We start from the raw sequence: 14,300 nt of genomic DNA on the forward strand, positions 1-14,300 counted from the left end.
ATAGATAGTTATAGCTCAATTAAAGCTTTTGTTATTCTGGAAATTCATTGTGTTGCTCAAGGTAATATAATGTATATGGTGCTGGGATACCCATGATTTCAGCCTTTCAAAGTTCCTCTTGGACAACCAACTTTTGACCTCGGTATTTGTCAAATCCTAGTTACGGCCCTGGTAACAATTGGTATGAAAAGTTAGTATTGCATAACAGGTCCCTTTTAGGGCTATAACAGTACTTGAACAGGCCAAGCTTAGGGTCAGACCTAGAACTGATCCAAGGTTTTTTGGTGACAAGGTAAAATGCTGTTTCGAAGAGTAGGCTAATTTCAGTTTTGTTTAACCTCTTGAGAATCAGCATCCTTTGCAGTGGACATTTGTATTTTGCATAACAGGGCTATTCTTTTTCTCTAACTCTGACAAAATAAACACACCAAAAATAAATGTCCACTGCAGAGGACACTGGCTCTCAGGACGTTAAAAGGCTAAGTGAACACATTTCCAAGTTCCTTTAATACAAAAACTTGACAATATGCTTCAGAAAATCTGTTTTTTTTTAGCAAGTAGGGGCCATTTTATTATGGACTTTGATGGTCAGACTTTGAAAACCCTTACTCTATGATATTTTTTTGATTTCAATCAATCAATCAATGTTTATTTATATAGCCCTAGCAAGAAGCAACACGTTTTTGGTAAAGGGCGGATTCATATTTGCATCTGTTATTTTCATCTGGAATGTGTGTTAATCTTACAGCAATATGTGATTCATTTTTATTAGTGCTGGCAAAAATACTAAGTAAAGTCATGTGAATAATCAAGGAGAAATATTACATTAATCCTATATAGACGCAGATTAATCACACATTTTATTTTGACCACGCATGCTCCTTTACCATAACTGCGGATGCTTACTTGAAGGGCGGAGCGGGTTGTTATACGGTCAGTGGTCAGGTCAATGCATGAATGAGGAGACTCCGAATGTTGTGCTCACTGGCAAATTTTACTTCAAAATACACCGTGACTGGACTTTAGATACAATGTTTGAAGAAATAAATGATGTGCATTCGAGTAAAACATTTTAAAACATTTCCTGGATGACATTTTGACAATAAAATGAGTGTCCAAATATTGGGCTTTTTAAAATATATTAAATCATAAATGGGTTTTTCTAAATTATGCTAGTGAGTAATAACCTGTAATTAATCAGTAGTTAATCACATTTAAAAGTGTGATTAATTTGATTTAACAAGAATGAACCATTTTAGGTTTTGGCCAACCGCCTTGAGCTTGAAACCGATGAACCATGGTGAATGTATCATTCTTATAATGAATTATTTGCATAAATAATACAAATTACCGGTAGCTCTCATTTGCTGCTACATTAGTGATATAGTTGTCTCATCAAATCTTACTCACACAATTGAAAGTCACATTAAGTTACAGAGTGCAAATGTATTTTTCCGACCGCTAAACAGCCTTACTCACTGTGTTCTCAAAATAGAACATAATTAGCTCAATTAATTGCAATCATTACCAATACTAAGTAGAGATCTCTTGAAACAGACAAGCAATCTTTTCAATGGCCATAATCAATTTTTAGTGGTTTATGGCATGCAGATTTTTTTGAAAGGTCTAGAGAAAACAACAATGTCATTGTGACCTTGACACAAATGAATGCAGACACAGCATTCAGTGTGTTGCAGTGGCATCTGCATGTTATTGATAGAAATGCACAAAGCTACATTAGCAGCTCTACAACAATGATTAGTTCCATTGAGAAGGCATCAGAGGTAAAATAGCTCATTGTTCTTTTAACTCTACAAAAAACACCTGATAACATTTGTCCTCTCTCCGTCACTTTTGTTATAACAAATCTTCAATCTAACGAGATCAGAGCTCGCGTCGCACTTTGCATGACTAATTAGGCCTTTTGTGTGCCAGTGCACCTCTGCGCCATAAAAAATGAGGCTTGATATAAAGACGTGCGGATCATCACAAACAAAAGACATGAAAGGTCTCTGAGAACTGCCGTATCTTCTCCCAAGGCAGCAGTTGAGATAATAAGACAATGAATACGATTAGGAATGAAAAGAGATAGCAATACGACTCCTGCTGACTTTGGCATTACCAACAGGGAGCGGGCTCTTACAGGTGTTTGCAAAGGACTCTAAATGAGCAATGTTATGTGACCACTTCATACAGCAACACTTTCTTCTGTGACTTCTGAGTTTGTTTAACAGGCATGTGCTGCATCAACAAATTAATATTAGGGATGTACACCCATTGATCGGCAACCATTTAGTATTAGGAGATATTTGTGAAAAAGTATGTGATCGTCATTGCTGATTAATACCTTTTAATGCGGATCACAAATGGCGACCCCCTCTGTCTGACATCTTATTTATTTGAAATTCTCCGGATGACGAGCGGCTAGCCGCTAATTGTGGATCTCTTTACACAATGTGGAGCCGCTCCCCTAAGCTAACAATAATCATCTTCATTATGGCAAAAAAATGAATTTCTTACTGTAGTATCTTAAGGATCATTATCAAGTATTACTGGAGGATGAGGCTAAACATGTTATACACCGAGAGCAAACAAGGAGCAGGCATGCTAATAGCCAAGCTAACCGCAAAGCTCGCTAGCTTCACCGAGAATTAAGTGCTTCGTAAATTCTAAGAAGTTTAGATGAAACAGGAAGTTAACAAATTGATTATTAAAGAGTCTAGAGCAGTGGTTCTTAACCTGGGTTCGATCAAACCCTAGAGGTTCGGTGAGTCCGCCTCAGGGGTTCGGCAGAGGTCAAAACACACCCGACTCATCGTGTAAATACAAACGTCTCCCTATCGGCGTATTACGGATACGGCAACAGCTGACTGGTTTGCAGGTGTGTAATTTGTTGTGAGTTTATGCACTGTGTTGGTTTTGTTCTTTGAACAAGGTGATGTTCATGCACAGTTAATTTTATGCACCAGTAAAAAAATATGGTAACACTTTAGTATGGGGAACATATTCACCATTAATTAGTTGCTTATTAACATGCAAATTAGTAACATATTGGCTCTTAACTAGTCATTATTAAGTACTTATTAATGCTTTATTCAGCATGGCCTTATTATAACCCTAACCCTCTAATCCTGACCCTAACCAAATAACTCTAAATTAAGTCTGTATTACTTAGAATATTTTCCCTTAGTGTCCAAATAACTCTAAATTAAGTCTTTGTAACTTAGAATATGTTCCCCATACTAAAGTGTTACAAAAAACATATGACTTTGTCTTGAATTTGAAAAAAAAAAAAATTTCATTTTTCACTAAAGAAGGGTTCGGTGAATGCGCATATGAAACTGGTGGGGTTCGGTACCTCCAACAAGGTTAAGAACCACTGGTCTAGAGAGATGGTACTATAACTGTTGGTGTGTCAGCGTTGTCGCAGTCAGTACATAAATTGACGGTATTGATACCAAGAGTGGTATCAGTATATGATCCATACTAGCGATATATATTTAGCGATATATATTTTTATTTTCTCAATATCATTTTTTTTTGTTTTTTGTTAATGTTTACAAACTCAGGGAGTAATTTCGTGGAAACAGGAGGACTTTGAGGGCAAAAAACAAAATATTTAAATGAGTAAAACAGTAGTTTTTGCTTTTGTTTAGTATTGTGTACTATTGACTTTGTTTTGCTCAAAAAAGTGTATGTAATAAAAGAGAATCAGAAGTTAGTTTAAATATTGTGTTGATATTGTTAAACTGTAAATAGCACTCACGCTGTTTTGCGTATTTATTTAGTACATCGAGAAAGGACGTGCAAACTGACAGTTGCACAGAAACAGCTGTGAAAAAGGAGGTGATTATGCTGCAGTTTCATCCTACGTATGCTTGTCAACATATATAAACTGTCAAAAATTAAAATATTAGACAAACCGTCTATCAGTAAAATCATTTTATAACTGCTGGATGACTTACATGGCTGATGAAAACAAATTCAGTTGATGCGTTTTGGTGTCTGTTGGTGTTTTGTTTTAATGGCGTTCGATTTTCCATGTTGTAAATATATTATTATAATATATCTCCTATATGAAAACACATCTTGCAATATACATTTTCTTACATTTGGATCATTTTAGACACATGAATGCACTGCAGTGTTGTGATGGTCCACGACCGCCCCGCAAAGCGCATCGTGTTTCTGTTATCCAGGCTGTTATTCTATATTGCAGAAAATGTGTTACAGATTATAGATGTGTGCTGCTTGTTCAACATTGCAAAACCCCACAGGTAAGGAGCATGATAATATGAATGTGTAGAGAAATTAGTGTTTCCATGGGCACATAATGCCAGTAGTACACGCAAAAACCTAATGTAAATAAGGCGGTCTGCACCCCTTTTGCACTTGTTATAATTTGTACACGTAGAGTTAGTAGATGACGCGCAACACGCAAACTAATAGTACACACAACTTTATAGTTTGCACACACTGTTTAGTGTGTTCTATTTGAATCTGAATGGCTCAGGCCCTCTAAGTACGAATAAGACAATAATGCAAATTTGTCACTGTCGGTGAGATACAATCATGTTTTCATCTGCATATAATTGTTACTTTTCCAAAAACTGTCTCTCCTTGAGATATTGTACAGTAGAGGGATGTGACATAGCAACCATGATCCATCAAAACATTGATAAAAGATTTGTTGTACTTTTTATGCAAGATTCTGCACTTTTTAGACATTTTGCATGAATAATGCATGAATATTGATATGACAATTAGACATACACAGGAGAGGGAAATCTATGAAGGCGTACAATTTGGTGTTTGTCCAACTAAAGTATAGCTATCAGCCATGGTGGAGGCCGAGTACTGTATACTGACTCTTATTAGGAGTTTTAACCAAAAAAAAACAAAACCCGAAGTCAGCTAAGGTAGGCTCCAGCATACAAAGCTAACAAGCGGTATAGAAAACAGATGGATGGATCAAACAGAGAGCTCTTTCTAATATGCTCTCAATTAGTAACCAGAATGTTAGAAACACCTGACTTAAATAATACCTCTCTGACACTGTCAATCAAAACTAAAGATTATAATTATTTTAGTTTTTTGTAATGGCACTATTTTTGATAGAGTTCTTGTATAAGATTTCATGAGATTGTGGAGGTGTACCTAATGGTGTGACCAGTCAGCAGTGTATGCTGTATGTGAAAAATTAAAACCATCAAAACTCTTTGCCATTGGAGCATTACTTTGATGGTACACATACAGCAAGGTAGAGCTGGATGATTATGGCAAAAATAATCATCATGATTATTTTTGATTGAAATTGGTGGTAAAATAAGTATTTATTTTACCACTAAAACTCAACTTTAAATATAGTTTAAAAAAAACTGATATACATTCGTAACGAATAAACCACAGTAAAATACTAATAGTAATAACAATACATTTAAATAAAAATAGCAATAAAAAAACAATACAATTCAGTTTTACTGTTTTAATTGTTTTTAATTCAGTTTTTTTTACCTTATACACTTATTTTACCACCATAAGAGGGTGCGCTTTTTGTGTCAAATAAAATGTCGGTTAAGTAAATGCAGAGCTGGACGATTATGGCAAAAATAGTAATCACGATTATTTTGATTGAAATTGGTGGTAAAATAAGTATTTATTTATTTATAAGTATTTATTCATACTTTAAGGGCCTGATCCATTCAGATCCAAATAACACACGCTAAACAGCGTGTGCAAACTGTAAAATTATGTGTACTATTAGTTTGCGTGTTGCACGTGATCTACTCACACTACGTGTACAAATTATAACAAGAGCAAAAGGTGTGCAGAGCGCCTTATTTAAATGAGGTTTAAATAAGTATTTATTTTACCACCAAAACTGAACTTTAAATATAGTTTTTTTTTTAACTGATATAAATTAGTAACAAATAAATTATAATACAATTTTTGTTAATTAAATGCAAAAATCCTCACATTTATTGGTGCAATACATCATTAGTGAATTTTGACCAGTATTTATTTTACCACCAAACTCAACTTTAAATATAGTTTTTTTTTAAACTGATATATATTAGTAAAGAATAAATTATAATAAAATGTTAGTCAATTAAATGCAAAAATGTTCACATTTATTGGTGCAATACATCATTAGTGAATTTTGACCAGTATTTTAGGTCTAAATATATTACATCTGTAAATGTATCAGTATGTGCTTTCAGTACATTGTACTGTGTAAGATACTTTTTTTTTTAAACCTTTATTTTGTCAGCGCAGTCAGACCGGATGTGGCGCACCGCGCTACTATTGTGAAGGGAGGAAGTGTGCTGGGCTGCTGTTCTCAGCTTGACGATTACAGAGGCAACTTGAGGTTCTAAAAAAATAAAGAGAGAGCCTTTCAAGTTGCGAATCCTGTTTGTACATTGATTTTACATCTGTTAATGATGTCGTTCACAACAACACAAGCAGATGAGAAGTGTTGTGGGTGTATTGATTGTTCTTGCTAGCTTTAGCTTCCCAGTTTAGACACTGTTTCAAGTGGCCGTCTTTACATCGCTTAGTTGAGGACAGGGTGGTTGAGTGTGTCGAGTATGAATGAGCGGTCCGAGACACATTATTTTCCCAAATAAGTTCCTCTTCTTCACAATGACAACATTTTACTCAAATGTATGTCAATTTCTCTGATATTTTGCATTTAACAGCGGATTTCATTTCATTGGCCAATTAATACTTTAAGTAGACTTGCTCTTTCTTCCATTTATTCACTCATCATCTGTTTTACCGTTACAAGCTCAGGAATTTGCATGCAATTTTCTCCCTGCTAGCCATGTTGTAGTTTTCGCGCTTCCATATCGAGTCCACAGACAGATGTAGCTAGAACTATGTGCTACTTTTTATTAGAAATGTCAACAGCAGAGGATGAGTATTTTAGCATGCATGTGCATGCATGAGCCAGTCTGCCCTACAACGAGAGGATAGAGAAAAAGAAGGAACTTAGTGATTACAACTTTGGACCACATTGGCAGACTCGTGCAAACCTCGACCATATATTGAGAAATCTGCTGACGTAACTATAGTCTCTAATTAACGGTTTGTCTTCAGCATTTATGAAGGAAGGCAAGATTGTTTTGTAAATATCTCCGCCACGGCTCGTAGGAGTGTAACGATTTGTTTGAACAATAATTCAATTTGAAATTTGTAGTTGCCAATACGATTCATTCTCATTATTTTAAGAACAATTTCGATCCAAAACAATTCATTGATTTAAAACAGATTCAATAACCTTTTAGCAAAAAAAAAAAAGAAAGCGTGTAACTTTTGTTGTACCTATAACTGGGGACACATTTTCTTGGCGCACATAATTATGCTCAAATAATACGTATCTCTTTTTAACTTCATATGTGATTAATTATAAGAATCCAAATTCACAAGTTTTGTTGAAGATGATGCTACATATGTACAGTGTATCAGTTGAGGGAAATGAGTAAATTACAATAATAACCTGTAATTTGATATTATTTATTTCATCTTCTGATATATTAAAAATTAACACCAATGGTAGCATTTTAAACCTTTGCCAGACTCAATTTCACTTATTACTATGATAAACATAATCACATCATTTATTCAGAAAGTTTAAATAACACATACCGTATTTTTCGGATTATAAATCACAGTTTTTTTCATAGTTTGCGACATATACTCCGGAGCGAATTATGTGTGAAATTATTAATACATTACCGTAAAATATCAAATAATATTATTTATCTCATTCGCGTAAGAGACGAAGCAAATGTCCGCAATCGCACACGTCAGCAATCGTCACACACGTCAACCAATAACAATTCGGCGGGGGCGGGTCATGGCAGAAGTGCATTGTGCGTCATGGCAGAAGTGCATTGTGGGTCATGGGATGCTACCTGCTGCTACATCCGTAGCTATTAAAATTGATTATTTCAACACTGGCGGTAACTTATAAAAACTGAGAAGGGCTGAACTAAAATGGCACCGAAAAGGAAATCATATACTGCAGATTACAAGCTGGACGTAGTGAAATATGCAGCAGAAAACGGCGATCGAGCAGCAGAAAGAAAGGACATACCAGAGGCGACACCGGGGAGGAAGATTTCATCGGATTTAGTGATCGGGAGTGACGGATTGTTTGGTAAACGTATAGCATGTTCTATATGTTATAGTTATTTGAATGACTCTTACCATAATATGTTACGTTAACATACCAGGCACGTTCTCAGTTGGTTATTTATGCATCATATAACGTACACTTATTCAGCCTGTGTGTTGGATTTTCTCAAATAAATTTCCCCCAAAAACGCGACTTATACTCCAGTGCGACGTATATGTTTTTTTCCTTCTTTATTGTGCATTTTCGGCCAGTGCGACGTACACTCCGGAGCGACTTATAGTCCGAAAAATACGGTAATATATTTTCATGATCGTGAAAAGCCAAAACCAAAATCGAAATAAACATTTTATTAATTGTCCAACCCTACAGCAGAGCTATTCAACTGGCGGCCCTGGAGCCAAATCTGGCCTGGGAATGACACCGTACCATCCCCCGAGTTCAGTTCAAACCTTGGGAGACAAACATTTTTGCAGCAAACTCCTAAAAACACGAGAGGAGGAGCGTCAAACTCATTTTAGCTCAGAGGCCGCATGGAGCAAATTCTGTGCACACGCGGGCCTGAGAATTAAAATCATGGCATTAAAACTAAAAAATAAAGACAACTTCAGATTGCTTTCTTTGTCTTACTTTGGCCTAAAATATAATGTATAATCTGTACTGTTAAACTGGTCACACAAAATGGTTGATGGTTGATTATATGACCGAAATAAACTTATTTCATTCATTCATTCATTCAAAATAGAACAAACACATTCTGAAAATATTACAATAAAAATATAGAAAAAAATACCGGCAGTGGTAAAGTTTAAATCCATGAAGGAAAGAAGAAAGTAAATGAATGTTTATAACTGAATACATTTACATATGCATAACAATTTGTTTTCTTTTTAATTATTTGTTTTAATGAATTAAGTAACGTTTATGACAACCTTTTTCCAAAACACAATATAGAATGTGAGATATAACAAGATAATGCATACATTTATCATTTGTTTTTAAAACGGTTACAAAAAAGTCGGACTCCAAAAGTTTACTGTGGGACCCCATTTTTATGACTTGATGGGGTCCTTGGGACCCCATTTTGTAAATTTCTAGCGCCAACACTGATGGAGTATTGGTGCATGCAAAACAGCAGCAGGCGGCTGTGGCCTGCGGGCCGGTTCTAATACTAATCAAATATCATCCCGGGGGCCTTAGATAATTCCTTCGTGGGCCGGATCTTGACTTTGACACTTAGGCACTAGAGCAGTGGTTCTTAACCTGGGTTCGATCGAACCCTAGGGGTTCGGTGAGTCGGGCTCAGGGGTTCGGCGGAGGTCAAGACACACCCGACTCATCATGTAAATAAAAACTTCTCCCTATCGGCGTATTAAGGATACGGCAACAGCAGAAGTCACACTGATTTGCAGGTGTGTAATTTGTTGTGAGTTTATGCACTGTGTTGGTTTTGTTCTTTGAACAAGGTGATGTTCATGCATGTTCATTTTGTGCACCAGTAATAAAACATGGTAACACTTTAGTATGGGGAATATATTCACCATTAATTAGTTGCTTATTAACATGCAAGTTAGTAACATATTGGCTCTTAACTAGTCATGCCTTATTCGGCATGGCCTTATTATAACCCTAACCCTGGCCCTAACCCTCTAACCCTAACCCTAACCAACAGTAAGCACAATGGCAGACATTGTATTGACATTTTACCTTGCTAACAAACAGAACACTCAGGTCCAAACTTGTGAATCTATGACCGAGGCGTTCCTCAAGGCACCCCTTTAAGACATATCCTTTTTGGAAATTACACATGTTTTTAATATTGTGATTTATGTAACTAAGGTGTTGCTGTAGTTGGTTTACTTTAGATACAGTCAGTAGTTATTTGTTCAACTCTGAGTTCCTCAAGGTTCCATTCAACTAGTGGTTCACTTCACAAAACTTGTGGGACACTCACATTTTTGCAGCCAATTCTTAAAAACATTAGAGTGCTGTCATAGAGCTGATACTTGACTGCACTCTTGTAACTCTGACAAAATAGAAATGTCTACCGCAGAGGATGCTGGTTTTCCAGAATAAACAAAATACGACCAGTCCTTAGCTTTCTGGAAATGTGGCTCTCTAACCAATTTAGTTGAATATCCCTGATATACAGGATCATAACAATCTCTTGCATTGCATCTCATTAGATTGTGCAGGTGTACTTAATGCCTTGTTAAATGAATGTATTTTTACTTTTTCAATATGGTAACTGCACTTGCTTCATGCAACAACAACAAAAAAATCTGACACACTGCAGCCAAGTGTGTTTAGGCGAGCGCCACCTGCTATCTGAGTTCTATGGAGCCAAGTCCTAATTAAACATCTTTGATTTTGAGCAAGATGATAATCTGTTAGTAATTAAGCACACACTTAACACACACACACGTTTCATTCAGCATTGGCACTGCTTCCTATTTGAGGGAAAAGTGAATCCTTTGGGGTTTTTTTCTTTTAAGTAAACACAAGGCCAAAGCAGGATGAGGAGGGAGTGAGGGGACGTGACCGCTGCAGTTTGGAGTGACGAGGACTCAAAGTGGTGGCAAGACAAGACACGAAGAGGGAGAAAGCACTGTGAGCTTTTATACGAATGGATAAGGAAATGGCAGAGGGTCAAGGGTCATGCGTTGTTTTCTTTTAATATGACGAGCACAGGAGAAGGGATGGAAAACACGTCTAAATTGAAGTATGTCGGCAATGAGATTACCTAAGCGACGGGTGTCCAAAGTGCAATACAGGGACCTTTCGTAGAAATAAAATCAAAGCTGCTCTGTGTCACGCCACCGCTATCTTTGGAACATGCTGCTCCAAGCAGGTTATAACAACGCCCCACGAAAAATGCGCATTCGTTTTTTGTCAGCTAATGAGTAATGATTTGTCAAAGTTCAGCTACGAACATAAGCTATATCTTTGAATGTACAGCCTATCTTGTGCAGTACGTGTATACCAGGCAGCCGTGAGTGACAGACAGTAGAACTATAATTCGAACATTGTTATTAGGGCTGTGAATCTTTGGGTGTCCCCCGATTTGATTAAATATCGATTCTTGGGGTCACAATTCGATTCAAAATCAATTTTTTTTTTCAATTCAACACGATTCTCGATTCAAAAACAAGTTTTTCCTGATTCAAAAGGATTCTCTATTCATTCAATACACAGGATTTCAGCAGGATCTACCCCAGTCTGCTGACATGCAAGCAGAGTAGTAGATTTTTGTAAAAAGCTTTTATAATTGTAAAGGACAATGTTTTATCAACAGATTGCAATAGTGTAAATTTGTTTTAACTATTAAATTAACCAAAAATATGACTTATTTTATCTTTGTGAAAATATTGGACACAGTGTGTTGTCAAGCTTATGAAATGGGATGCAAATGTAAGCCACTGTGACACTATTGTTCATTTATTTTTATTTTTATAAATGTCTAATGATAATGTCAATGAGGGATTTTTAATCACTGCTATGTTGAAATTGTAACTAATATTGATACTGTTGTTGATAATATTCATTTTTGTTTCACTACTTTTGGTTTGTTTTGTGTCGTGTTTGTGTCTCCTCTCAATTGCTCTGTTTGTTGCAGTTCTGAGTGTTGCTGGGTCGTGTTAAGTTTTGGAATTGGATTGCATTGTTATGGTAAGGCTGTGTATTGCTTTGTTGGATAGAATAATTTAAAAAAAATAAAAATTTAAAAAATTTAAAAAAAATTAAAATAAATACATTTAAAAAAAATCGATTTTTAAAAAATGAGCATTGATTCTGAATCGCACAACGTGAGAATCGCGATTCAAATTCGAATAGATTTTTTCCCACACCCCTAATTGTTATGCTATATATGTAGGCTATAGACATTTTATTGTACAATATGTTGGCCCTGTGATGAGGTGGCAACTGGTCCAGGGGGTAAAAAAATTCCATTCCCACCCCCACCCCCATTTCCCTAGATGGACAAGCAGTAGAAAATGGATGGATGGATGTTGTTTTAAACCACTAATGTTAATTATGCTGGGTCAGGGGTGTCCGGGCTTTTTCCACCGAGGGCCACAAAATGAAAAATAAAGGATTTAGTGGGCTACTTTGATACACTAAGTATGCTAAAAACTCATTCAATGTGCATCAGTATATGCTAAGCTATTTGAAATAAAACATTGTTATCTTAGCTTCTGTGTTATGGGTGACAAGGCAAATAGTTATATCAAGGACATCCCAGGCTAAACTGTGGCCCTATGCAGTGTATTATTTTGAGGCCTTCCCATTACAAAAGTTTTACACTTTTACAATTATCTGAAACAACGTCTATACTTTTTAAATCAAAATTTAAGTTGATGCATGTTTTGTTCTAAAACAAATCAATGGGAAATAAATTGTTCAATATTTTATTTGCAAAATAACTGTTGGTTTCCGGTTACGCCGTAACGAGGACTGTGTTCCCCAGGATGAGGAAGGACAGGCAGGAAAACAGCTTTGCAGGTAAGAGGAGTCCTTTACTCCAAGGCAAGGCATAATACACAAATACGCTGGGAACGCACATAACATAACAAAAATGTTCTTCACCCAAAATGAAGCATACGGCACCACAAACTTAACTTGTTGTCGGACAATCAATGCAATGGCCCCGAGTGCTCAGTGACATGGGCTTAAAAAGAGACATAATTAGGGCCGTAGCAGGTGGAACGAAACCAGGTGTGAAACACTCAATGCTCCTAGCAACAGGAAACGTAACTAAGGGAGGCTTAGGAACACGGGCAACATCAATTACATAAAGCATAAACAGACATGTAGTGACAGATCATGAACAAAAGTATAACCCATTTATTTATTTATAACAATGATAACATAATGAAAACATAAAGTTGCATATGTTTCTGGCACATATAGGGTTCAATACTGGTATGTTTGTATACCAGCCTAACATGTGTCAAAGAGGACAACAAGGATGCCTCTGCAAATTTGGGAAGGGAATATGTTTGCTGTAAGATTTCATGTGAAGGTCCTTGTCATTCAGTGACTGACATTTACATGCGCTTCTTAACGCAAAACGGGGCCTCTGAGTTTAGGGAGGGGCGGCCTTTGTTACTGCTCATATACCTCATTAATAATTAATTAATTTAATTTTCAGAAAATGCAGAGGACCATAAAAAAAACTATCCGCCGACCAAAAAATATTCCTGACCACACTTTGGACACCCCTGTGCTAGGTAGTGTTTTTGTTTAAGTCGAAGAAATACAGCAGCTTTAAACAACAGTAACAGCACAATTTCCATCCATCCATTTTCTCCTGATTGTCCCTTTTAGGGTGGCGGGGGGCGCTGGAGCCTATCTCAGCTGCATTCGGGCGGAAGGCGGGGTACACCCTGGACAAGTCGCCACCTCATCACAGGGCCAACACAGATAGACAGACAACATTCACACTCACATTCACACACTAGGGCCAATTTAGTGTTGCCAATCAACCTATCCCCAGGTGCATGTCTTTGGAGGTGGGAGGAAGCCGGAGTACCCGGAGGGAACCCACGCAGTCACGGGGAGAACATGCAAACTCCACACAGAAAGACCCCGAGCCCCGGGATTGAACTCAGGACCTTGGTATTGTGAGGCACATGCACTAACCCCTGTTCCACCGTGCTGCCTCACGGCACAATTTATAAAGGAAAATAATTATTTCGCATTGTTACAAAATAAGATCGGGATCTTTCTGTGTGGAGTTTGCATGTTCTCCCCGTTACTGGGTGGGTTCCCTCCGGGTACTCCGGCTTCCTCCCACCTCAAAGACATGCACCTGGGGATAGGTTGATTGCCAACACTAAATTGGCCCTAGTGCAGTGGTTCTTAACCTGGGTTCGATCGAACCCTAGGGGTTCGGTGAGACGGCCTCAGGGGCACGGAGGTAAAGACACATACGACTTATCGTGTAAATAAAAACTTCTCCCTATCAGCGTATTAGGGATACCCCCAAACAATGTTCCCTCTAATTTTCCATCTGATTTGCAGGTTGTTTGATTGATCGATTGAAACTTTTACTAGCAAAGGAAGAGAATACATTATATGAAACAGTAGTACATATTCCGTACAATTGATCACTAAATAGTAACACCCCATTACATTTTTCAACTTGTTTAAGTCGGGG

The 14,300-nt window shown here is 37.0% G+C and overlaps 1 protein-coding gene across 8 annotated transcripts in view; it reads right to left on the bottom strand.

Moving 5' to 3' along the window:
- tjp1b (tight junction protein 1b) overlaps nucleotides 1-14,300 on the bottom strand; it is a 243,042-nt gene that overhangs the window by 157,804 nt on the left and 70,938 nt on the right. The gene's annotated exons all lie outside the window — the stretch shown is intronic.

Source organism: Entelurus aequoreus, linkage group LG24 (assembly GCF_033978785.1).
Source record: "Entelurus aequoreus isolate RoL-2023_Sb linkage group LG24, RoL_Eaeq_v1.1, whole genome shotgun sequence".
NCBI lineage: Eukaryota > Metazoa > Chordata > Actinopteri > Syngnathiformes > Syngnathidae > Entelurus > Entelurus aequoreus.